Source organism: Melozone crissalis, unplaced genomic scaffold, assembly GCF_028551555.1.
Source record: "Melozone crissalis strain CALT ecotype California unplaced genomic scaffold, PUWL_Pcris_2 ptg000002l_1, whole genome shotgun sequence".
Classification (NCBI taxonomy): Eukaryota; Metazoa; Chordata; class Aves; order Passeriformes; family Passerellidae; genus Melozone; species Melozone crissalis.
In genome coordinates this window covers 20,211,736-20,223,105 of record NW_026535780.1, presented here as the reverse complement: position 1 = coordinate 20,223,105, position 11,370 = coordinate 20,211,736, and positions in this window count along the sequence as shown.

Genomic DNA, 11,370 nt, shown 5'->3' with positions numbered 1-11,370 from the left:
TTGCCTGCTTACATGATACTGAATTTGTACCATCAGTGTGATATTTCAGTTTTTCTTTTTTGATATCCCATAAAGTAAAACAAGTTTGTGAAGTACCATGGCCTTTCATTACAGTTTCCAAGTTAAAAAAAACTCCTATGCCGAGTCATGTAGGTAATATACCATTTCATCATACTGCTGCAAATATTGCGCTTGCCCCTTACACGTAAGATAAGAATAAAAACTTTCTTTAAAGATTTTAGTCCCTGCTTATTTTATAAAATAAATAAAAAAATGAGAGACTGCATGAGAGCAAACCATTGCTGCTTGGTTCTCTATTGCATTTAACCCTTACTTTCACCTAATACAGATTAAAAATGGCTCTTAGGCCAGACTATATGTCCAGCTGATTCCAGACGCAATGATTGCTGGAGCCACATCTATCCTAGTTACAGTAAAATGTATTTCAACCCAGAGTTACACCCAGAGAAAAAAGCCTTTCTCCTGACAGCATGCCTATAGAAGGGCATTTTTGGTGACAGTTTGAGGAAGGCTTTTCTTTTAAGGTATAAATAAAAGCTGACAAATATTGTGTTAAACCGAAAAGACAATATACTTTTGAAAACATTCAAGAAAAAGTCATATGGAAAAGAGCATATTTGTTTACCCAGGGTTTTTTAATGGCTTTTGCATGCAGCACAGAACTAGAAAGAAAAGAGCACTTTTTTGGTAGGGTTGCACTTATAATAGGTTTTCCTAGAATGTTGCCAGCAAAAACTTTGCTTTTGGGCTTCAGCAACACAACCCAATTGTTGTACCTCTTGCCCTAGCTTCCCCAGCTGTTGGAGCTCTGTTATTTGCTGGGGGGCTCACTGCTGGAATGTATTTATTTTATGATGGGAATGTAATCCATTATATTTGGAAAGTATGACATTCAGTTACGTCAGTGTGTCCAGGGATTAAGATTAGTATATTGTTTTATAAATAAAGGAGCCAAAGATCAGCAGTCGTTGTACTTGTGTATACCAACACAGCTTTATCTGAAGATGGGGAAAATGTGCAGAAGTTCCCCTTTGCTCTGTCTCCCTGACCTCTCTTTGTGTTTGCTAAGTTTACTCTAGTGCATCTCCTATTTTGAACAATTTCTTTTCTGGAGAAGGGTCAAAAATTTTCTTTTCCTCATTTACCTACATTCAGGACTGGTTTGACAGCAGGACCTTGTCCCTGTCCCCAGCCTAACATTTCCTCTGTTTCTTGTGTCTCATGGGGTAATTCACTGCACCCTCTCCCACCTGCCCACAGACTGGTGGAAAGCAGAGCTCCTCAGACCAGCAAAAATGTTCCCTCTCCTCAGGAACACATTTTCAGTCTTGAAGACTTTCAGTCTCAGTGCACTGGGAATCAGCCCTCCTGCAGGTATTTACTAAATGCTGTTCACGTGAGGTAGGAGAGTCTGAAGGAAACCCCTTTGGGGTGCTCCTTCTCTTTGACGTCTCCCTGGGGTGACATTCCCAGGGCTGAGCACACTTGCAGCTGCAATGGCCCCTTGACAGCCCACACCTCTGCCTGCTCCAGGGCACAGGCAGGGCCTGCAGCACCCTGCCTGCCTCACCTGCCTCTTAGTGCTGCTCAAACTGTTCAAACTTAAACAAAATTAAAAAAAAAAAACCAAAACAAAAAAAACCCTGTAATTTCCAATCCTGACATAAATATTCTCATTTTTTTCACCTTTCTTCTGCCTGCCTGCCAGAACTTCTCCTCCAGGGTTTATTTAACCCAGTCCTGCTCTGGCTCCTTCACTGGTTCAGTCTTTTTTGGGAGCCAGACAAAAGTTCTCACCCAGCCTTAACTCTCCCCCTGCGGCAGACTGCTGCCCCCGGCCTCCACTCCAGAGGACAAACTCAGTTTTCTTTGGGTCTCTGGAGAGGAAGAGAAGCAATACTTATTATTATTCCTTCCCACCATGCTTCCCACCAGCTCCAGCTGGTTCCCAGGTCCCTGCAGGGGTGGCAGACATTAGGACATTTTGCCCTTGTACTTGCTCCAAGTTCAAGGATGAGCATTACTTTTTGAGCTCCTCAAAATCTGGACAATGTCTGTGAGTCACTGCATCCTCCAAAGTTGTTTCATTGACACTTACTGGACAGCATAAACTGCACTTCACATATAAAAGTGCAAAGCTATGGACAGCATTGAAACAAGAATTTTCTTGTTTAAAAAGATTTAAACAAATATATAGTTCTCGGAAGTTGGCCATATTATTACTTTTTAAACACCTTGGAAATATTGCCTTCTATTAATTCTATTTCTTTTTTTCAGCTTGAATAATATATATTGTATACTGGCATGACTTTCACACCTGCAGGAATAACTAGGAAGTAATTAGGAAAAGCTGAAGCAGTGCTTTAAATATATGATTCTTACAAGAAAACAGTAGACATGCGAAAGCTCTCCTGATTTATATCCACAAATTCTTAGAATAGCTTTATACATTGACAGGAGGACAAATTTTAAAAACAACGTTGATGACTTTGGACTCCAGTTTTGCCAAGAATAATATCACACAAGAAGTCCAGTGATGAAATCTGCTGAGAATATGTCCTCTGGCACTGCTCCTTTCCATGGCTCCTCCTCCAAGCCTGCAGCATCTCATTAAAACGTTTACAGATGGCAAAAGATGTTTCAGTGCTTTCTAATTCTTTTTTACAAGATTAGAGACTTATCAGGCTTTTGATTATCTCCAGGATTAATGGCATACATTAATTAAACTGTCATTATGCCTCTTTTTCCACCCTTTGTAAATATAAACTTGAAAAGTAAGAACAAGATTTTTATCTGTGTTTATAGAACAAATGCCACAGGACGGCAGCTTTGGGGGATGGGGAACGTGTGCTGATTCCACGTTGTGAAGGAGAGTCCATCAGCCCTCACAGTACGAGGCTGTAGCACCTCACGTAGCTACTGCAGTGCCTGGTAACGGGGACCAAGGTGGGGCAGCCCCAGGAGATGGGTGGGCAGGGCCGTGTGCCCTCAGCACGGCTGGGGTGGCTGTGCCGTGCAGCTGGCTGGAGCCACTGGCATGTCCCCTCCCGTGTCTGGGGAACAAACTCTCCCCATACCTGGGGAATGCAGAGAGAAATGTGTTTTCACCCAAAAAATGGCTCTGCAGCGAGCTGTGCTGCTGGGGCAGGCAAGCACCATGTGCAGGAGCAGAGAGGGAATTGAGGTGGGATTAGGAAACTGGCTGATAAAGAGCAACTGGTTTTGGCTGAAAGCAGATGAGTACTCTTCCAATCCCTCTGTGTAGCAGCTAATCCTAAATGCACCTCTCTAAGAGTTTGAGAAGACTTTCTTTCAAGATAAATAAACACATTTATTCATAGTATTATTTTCCACAGATTTGCCAGAACTGGGAGCTGAAATTAGCTAACTTCTTATACAAACTAGGGGAAGCAGCAAATGTAATCCACAGTCACCACTGCTTCTAGACACCAGAGATCTTGCACTCAGTCTTTAAATAGCATTCCAATGCCATTCACCCAGTCAGAGAAGTTCTCCTTCCCTCTTGATTGGCTTTAGGTCTTGAGCAGAGGACTCAGAAACCTGCTGCTTCAATTGCCAGACAAAGTCCCAGAGCTACAAGTCTGTGCCACAGCAAGAGACCATCCTTTCAGCTGAAAATACTCTGATTCTGTGGTCCTCTATGGACAGAGCTCAGAAAAATGAAGCACCACAGGCTGTGACCAAAGGGTTGCAATGATGTACGTGAGCATCCATTAGTGCAGTAAAATACCACAGAAACATTCAGTAAGATGGACAGCATGATCATGCTAAGAACCCTAAGCCAGGAAAAATACTTCCAGTTTTTTGATTGCATATTCCAAAGAAAAACAGAAGATTAGAGGCAAACCAGTAGCAGCTCTTTGAACTCATTGCTGGACGGCATGTTCCTCCACTGATAGTGAAAGACTGCACAGCACAGGGACACAAACTGCTGAGCCTGTTCTGTTTACAGCTTCAGGGCCACAGATGGGTGATGGGTACAGCTGCAAAAAGATACTCTGCCACAGATGAGCTCAAGGGGAAGCAGTGTCTTGTGTTTGCAGCTAAAAAGATGACAACTTTTATTGCCCATTTACGTCTGGTTATGACATCAGTACTAAAAGTGGGGGTTAAGCAAGCACCATCTCACCATTCCTGAATCATTCCATAATGCTGAATATGGTCAAGAAATGTGTTTCTACAGCCTCCTTTTCCAGTTCATTATTCCTCAGGACTAACATTAACATGAAAATCCTCTAAGGAAGGTGTAGATCTAGCACATGATTCCTGGCTCTCAGAACTGACCAAAAAGAAGGTGGAATATGGAGACTAGGAGAGATTCCTCTGCTGCATTAATCCCATCACCAAGTGAAAAGAGCTGCAGTCTAGTGCTGGCAGCCAGCACAGGAACACACCTCCTGTTGTTTCTCCACCTGTCAGAAACAGCCCCTTTGAAGATTTCACACCCTGGGGCCTTCATTGCAGAACTACATGCCTACATTTGAATTATTTCCATTGTTTGGCAAAGCTGAAGTGATGCAACAGCTGAATCCACAAGACATTTCCTACTGTGAGGTTCACAGAAGGTTTATCCCATCCCTCTGTGCAATACAGTTGGGCTTACCTGTGCTGCTTGTCCCTTCCCAGCAAAGTGACATGTCTGTGCTTACTCAACACAGCAAGGCCATTGTGGAGAATTAGTGGAGGACAAGTAGTACCAGAGTAATGCCAGTAATGATTTACTGACTTGATTTGCCTTAGTTATAACTCAAGAAGACTTTTGAAATAACTTGTCCCACCCAGCTGAGCAGACTGACAAGAGGTGGGGACTGGCAGAGCTGCTGCTGTGCTGCTTTCACACATTCAGTCTGGACAGCAAAGGGTTACCAGCAGAGGTAATGGTGGGAGATCAGCAGCCAGAAGGAACAGGAAGGCAGCACCAAGGAAGACACACTGAAAAAATGAGAGCAGAAAGAAGCATAGAAATGGGGCTCCAGTTGAAGACCTGAATGAGTGGACAGGCCTGAAGGCTGTGCAGCCCCTCAGAACCATCCTGTCCTTCCTGCCTGGAAGGATGTGAGGGAACTTCAGGCTGCACATGCATCCTTCTGGATCTGGTGGCCACAGAAGGATTAGAGGCAGCAAAGTGCCAGGGACTTCAGAAGCCAAGTGATTTCCAGCTGCCACCCCTCCTGAACTCCTTTTGCTGGCGGCTGCTGCTGCCAGACCTGACTGAGAAGGTGCCTGTTTTTCTTTCATTTTTGGCCAACATCTGAAAGGCTACAGATTTTTTTCTTGTCCTTTGGATAACTCTGTTGATGTTGAAATGTACTCTTATGAAACTTTTTCCATTTCCCCAGGAAATAATTTGTGTTAATATATTCTTATCCTTTCCTTATTGATTTTATCTGCATTAGACTTTTGCCAAGTCTAATTTTTAGAGCCTTACGTTTATTGTCTTAGGTCCCAGTTGTTAAGTGTTTTGCTGGGCTCCTTTTTTTTTTTTCCATGATGCACAGTGCACTTCTTTTAAGTGAGGCACAGCTAAGAGGGGTTTATTATTTCTGTGTAAGTCTGACTGTCAGTGTGGGCTAGCAGACTGGATGAATGTGTAAGAAACAGGGCATATTCTTATGTGCTTACATCAAGGGCCTGAGGCCAAAAGAAAGCTAAATGAATTATTTTAACTAATTAGTTAAAATAAGAAGGAAAAGAGAAGGGGACACATGTGAAGCCCCATGTTTTTACTCATTCTTCTGGCTATGTGGGTTTGAGCATCAATAAATCATTTTGTGCGAACAAGTAATTTAGTCACAAATACCTTGTATTTTAGGAACAGCCTGCATGCTGGGCCTGTAGCTTTGTCACTTGCTAATGCCTCTTGCCTTTCCAGAGCTCTGTGATGATGCAGGACAGGACGGCCCCAGGGACAGCAGGTGAATACCCCAAGCTGGGGCATGCTATTATGTCTCCCCCTTGTATTGGTCATTTTTTTGCTTTGCAGTCGTCAGCCCATGTGTGAGTGCCATTTTTAAGGCCTAGCTCCTGGAAGCTGGAAGCAGGTGCCATTTTTAAGGCCTAGCTCCTGGAAGCTGGAAGCAGATGCTTCTCTACTAGGTGCACACCTCATCTGCAAAAGCCAAACCTGACAAGAAATGCCTTTCAAGTGAACTCATGGAGTTCCATCACCTGCCTGGGGCTGTGGACATGCCCTGGAGAGCCCTCACTGGGGTCTTGGCTCAGGCAGAGCCTCCAGCAGCTCATCCACCACCAGCTCCTTCCAGGCTGTTTGTGTGGATGGTGTTCCCATCTCTGATGGCAAAGCTCTGTACAGACTGGGCAAAGGCCTGGCATTGGCAGCAGGGAGCAACAGTGGCAGTGCCATGGTGGCCCACGGTGCCCCAGCAAAGCACCCCAGAGTGACAAGAGCCTTGCCTGGGAAAGCATTAGAGCCAGGGAGTGAGGGAGGGAGGCGGAGACTGAGCTTGGCCAGACTCTGAAATGCCAAGTGACTCAGTGGGTGCCACATAAAGGATGTTCAGATTCCAGGGAAGAGGAAAGAGCTGTTTTCCCAGAAGCTCAGGGAGGTGTTATCACAGCAGAGCTCTGATGATAGCCATTTTCCCAGAATATTGGGAGTGAAAGATACCCTGGATAGTAAATGTTATTGATACTAGCAATCTTCAGAGCCTGTTTCATTTGCAAGGGCCTATCACCCAGCCTTGGTCTGCCTTTGATGTGCGTTCCTGCACACGAACAAAGCACATTCATTTCCTTTTCCAGTGTTTCATTTGCTGCTAGGAAATCTCTCAGCCCCTCAGACAGGCCATTGACTATTAAACCAGTGTTTTAAACCAGTTTTCACATTACTGAGAGCCTTAAAGAAACTCTATCTTTCTGCTGCACTGCATACTGGTGTTTTACCATGGCACAGAGAGTTAAAAATTCCCACAGTAGAACCTATGGCTTATTTTCAGAAATTAGCCACCATCATCACTGCAACTACACAAAATATTCATCTGAAAGTTGACTTCTTGCCAGCACCCACTGTGAAGCCCCATTTTCTAACACTGCAGTATAAAACAGGGCTTCCCTCTCCCTCAGAGGAGTCAGAGGGTGCCACCAAAGCACATAACAGAAGGAATAGAAAAAGGTACAACTCAATTATAGTCTGAAGGTGCTCTTAAAATGTGCAGATTTGCATGTGGAAATGTTAGCTGCAGGGAGTCTTAACAAAGAAGTGTTTCCATAAAACACTTTCACAGGAAACATCCCTGTAAAAACTAGCATTTAAGGGAGACAAAGCAGCTCTCTGTCATCATGCTGTTTCCTGTGACACTTCTTGTGCCATTTTTTGTCATCACATAATGCTTACAGCAGAATGACTATAACCAGCCTGCCAGGGGCATTACTGTTTCTCAGGGTGCCCCACTATGCCTTCAGAGGTTGGTGGCATGAAAAGACAGGCAAACAAGTGGCAATTTATATCTGCTACCAGGAATGTACAGTGGACCAGATGAAACCAGAGGAAAGCAGAGGTAATGGAAGTAGACAGGGCTTGCAACAGAACAAGATGGGACCCAAGCCAGGGTGGAATTGTGGACAAAATAGGTCCATGTTTGAGGATCAGGTCATAATTCAAAACTTCAGTGGGCCTTGAGCATGGTATATCCAAAGGTAAAGCAGGAGTGCAGTCGGGAGTAACAAAAATGTCAGGAAACCTTAAAAGCAGGAGGGTGGGTATAGGGGCCTGAGAAAATGTATGTATTGCAGTAAAAGATCTCAGTATTGTATAAGTGACCCTGCCCCGATTCTAGTTATTGTAAATGGGCTGCAGCTGTGATGTCCTTAATTGAGCGGCAGTGGTAGCCCGTGGAGGTGGCTGGGATAAAAGGGGGTGGGGTGGTTAGGGAGAGCCTTGGAGGTGCCCTGATGAAGAAGCAGGAGCAACATTGCTGTGAAGAGCTGCGTGTGAGAAAACCACCCAGAAGGTATGGGACTCTAGAAATATGATAATAACAATATGAATATAACGAGTGGTGACCCTGACGTGATGGAGATATGCAGCCTGAGAGCTGTGGAGAAGTATGGCTATTGAATCAAGGAGTTGTGACAGCAGAGAGCTGCGAGAAGCACGGCCTTTGAGGAAAGGAGCCTGAGAAGATCTAGGGAAATGTACGTACTGAGAGCTATGGCAGCCTGAGAGCTGGGACTCTAGAAGTATGAATACAACAGGTGGGGAAGAGAGCATTTGGAGCAGGGTAAACAGGCTGGTCAGGGCAGTCCCTGATGCCTGTGAGCCCTGAGCCTAGTGCTGAGCCTGCTCTGAGGAGCACTCAGTGTCCTGTGGGCCTACAGGGCAGGGCTCAGCAGCTCCTGGGGATGCCCACAAAGCCTGGGCAGACCCTTCCTGGCCTGTGGATGTGGGAGCTGGTGGCACTGCCCTCTGGGCTTCAAGATGCGTGGAACTATAAAGCCATCATGACCATGGGAGGTGTCATATAAAGAGAGTCATGACCATGAGCAATGGGAGAGGAAATGAGGAGATGAGACCTAGCAGAAAAGGGTTCAGCAGAGTAATGGGACAGTCTTTCCTTGAGCCTTGTATTGCCAGGCAAGAAAACACAGCACGCACCAGTGCTTTAGCTGAAAACAGGTTCAGATAACACTGACAAGTCATTCTGTGTTGAGGACTTCCAATACTCAGATGTCAGCTGAAAAATTAACACCTTTAAAAGAGAAGCAATGCAAATGTTCTTGGCAAATACTCTTGACAAATTTCCTTGACACAGTGGCAGATCAGCTGTGCTCTGTTGGGGATTTAGATGCAGCCAGTAAGTTCAGAGTGGAAGAAGGAAAAATCCCCAGCTGACAAAGAAGCACCTTGGAAAATGAAGACATGGAAGCATTGTCCTGGGCAAGCCTGGCCAAGGGTTAGATATACAGCATATCACACTGATGAAGTTTCAGAGTATGGTGGTGTCACCTAACACTGATTTCCAACACAGGGGACAAGCTGACAGAACAATGTAGAGAGATTTGCAGATGACATTTAGAAGAATAAAGATTTACCACCAGGAAGAAGAAATCAGACTGAAATTATTCTGACCAACACTACAGGGCACCAGATTGCCTTAAAGGGCGGTGGGGAATCCTTGCATGCAGCCATCCTTTTCCAAGGATGGTGTCATCAGGTATGGCCTTGTGAGGAAGGCAGCTCAAAGATGATTTCTGAAAATAGGGAGACTGATGTCTGGATGGAATGGAGTGCTGCAGGTCTGTGGGTTGGTCTGATCTCAGGTATTACATGAGCCAATAGATATTCAGATCTCTGGTTTGTATGCCTGGCTATGAGAAATTATCCACGTTCCAGGATTTCTAATGCAATTTGTACATCCAGGATAAAAGCTCACCTTATTATAACAGAACAGCCTTCAAGTCTTAATTGAAATCACAGGCAGCTGGTTTAGTCTGCCACAATGGGGCAGATCTCCACTAGGAGTTTTACTGGAACTCTCTTACTGGGATAACTCCAGCAGAATGACCTCTGTAAATTGCATATTTTTTCACTGCTGGAAATGGGAGGTCTCAGAAGAGTGTAACTTGCATTTTCCCTTTACTCAGCGTCTGTCCTGAAGTTTTGATTACTTGTCTGATAAGTTAAAGAAATCTAAACACTGAGGAGAGCAAGGACCATCCTGCCTGTTGTTTTGATATCCCAGATTTAGATGAGTCTGTTCCCACAAGAAGAGTTCTGATGGGTTCCAATGTGTACATGTAGGGGTGAAGTGATCATCTGCTTTGGCTACTCCATGGCAAAATGCACTTCCCCAAAACATGAAATCTCCATTTGGGAGACTACAACTAGAGGGGCTACTCACTTGAAAAGCCTTTGATGAACTAGTAACACACACCAAAAAGACAGACTTTATTTTTTAGTTCCTTGGATCAGCATCCAAGCTCCCAGTATCAAAACAATGATCCAGAAGAAGAATGTCTATGGTCCCTTGGAAGATACTGTGCAGAAATACCACTTATACCACTATTCTGTCACTTATTTTGGATTAGATGGACAGATTACATTGAAAGAGATGTCCCAGGGCAAAGGGAATACAAAAATCACTCTGGTTTTCAAGGAAATAGGTGATTATTGTATTTTGTTGCTCTACAGCAATTTAGTGAAAACACTATGGAAATACTTGAAACATTATTTGAAATATTACATTATTATTATTATGGAAAATACTTGAAACATACTTGAAGCATTCCAAGGCACTTGGGTATTTAAAGATGCCAAAATTTGTGTATGAGGAGTAGAATATGGTCTTCCATTTATTGCTCTGATAAATGCAGATGTGTTCCCTGAAAGCTGACTTACGTTGTACTACTTCCTGCTATCTTTGAAATACTTAATTTCTGAAGGCTGCAGAATGTCATTGTCTGCATCAATGACAGAAGCCTGGACTTGCCCTTAATATGAACTTCACCTTTCCCTAGCAAACTCCAGAACATCCCTGGTTGCACCAGCAAGGAATGGTATTTTCTTTTTCATAGAGTGCCATGCCTTTAATATTGTTAAGTCAATAGAGCCGCATGATATTATGTATGGTAATGCATCAGCTGCTCCAAGATTTGGCAGAATAACTGCAGTGTCTCCCCATCCCCCAAAATAATGTTTTGATTAGTGTTTCTAGCTTTCTAAACCCAGGCCAAGGAGCATTCTAGCCTGGGCATGGTGTCAAGTGTCTTGGCTGTGGTAATGTGGTATGGCATTAAACAACAACAGCTGCATGGGAATCAGGAGAGGCTGCAAGGAGGAAACTTCTCACATGTCAGGATCTGTCACTACCTGTGGGACATGTGAGGGCACTGAGAGGAGCTCTAAGATCATGCCACTTAGCTGCAGTACACAGGGAGTGGAAAGGATTTTCTGTGGCTGACGAGACTGGGCCAAACAAGAGGAAAACAATTAATAAAGGCAATAAAATGGGTATTTAGACTTCTCTGCAACAATTGCGAAAAAACATGTAAGGGATGAAGAAATTCAATGATGGCAATTTAAATTATTTTTTTAGGGCAGGAGTAGAGATATTGCCAGGAATGGATGTGATGACAAAGATGACATAAGTTGCAAGACGAGTTACCTGACAGCAGTTATTTTTGCATGAAGCCCCACCTGATGTGGCTGATGGAACAGAGCACCCACAGACAAGTAGTAGCACTGAATGTGGACAGGACACATGTTGCCATGTGAGAAAGGGAGCAGGAGAAGTGTGGTATCAAGAGAAGAAAACAAACAGTGAGGAAGGAAGAGTAAAGGAAAAAGTTTATACAGGTGTACAAAGCAGA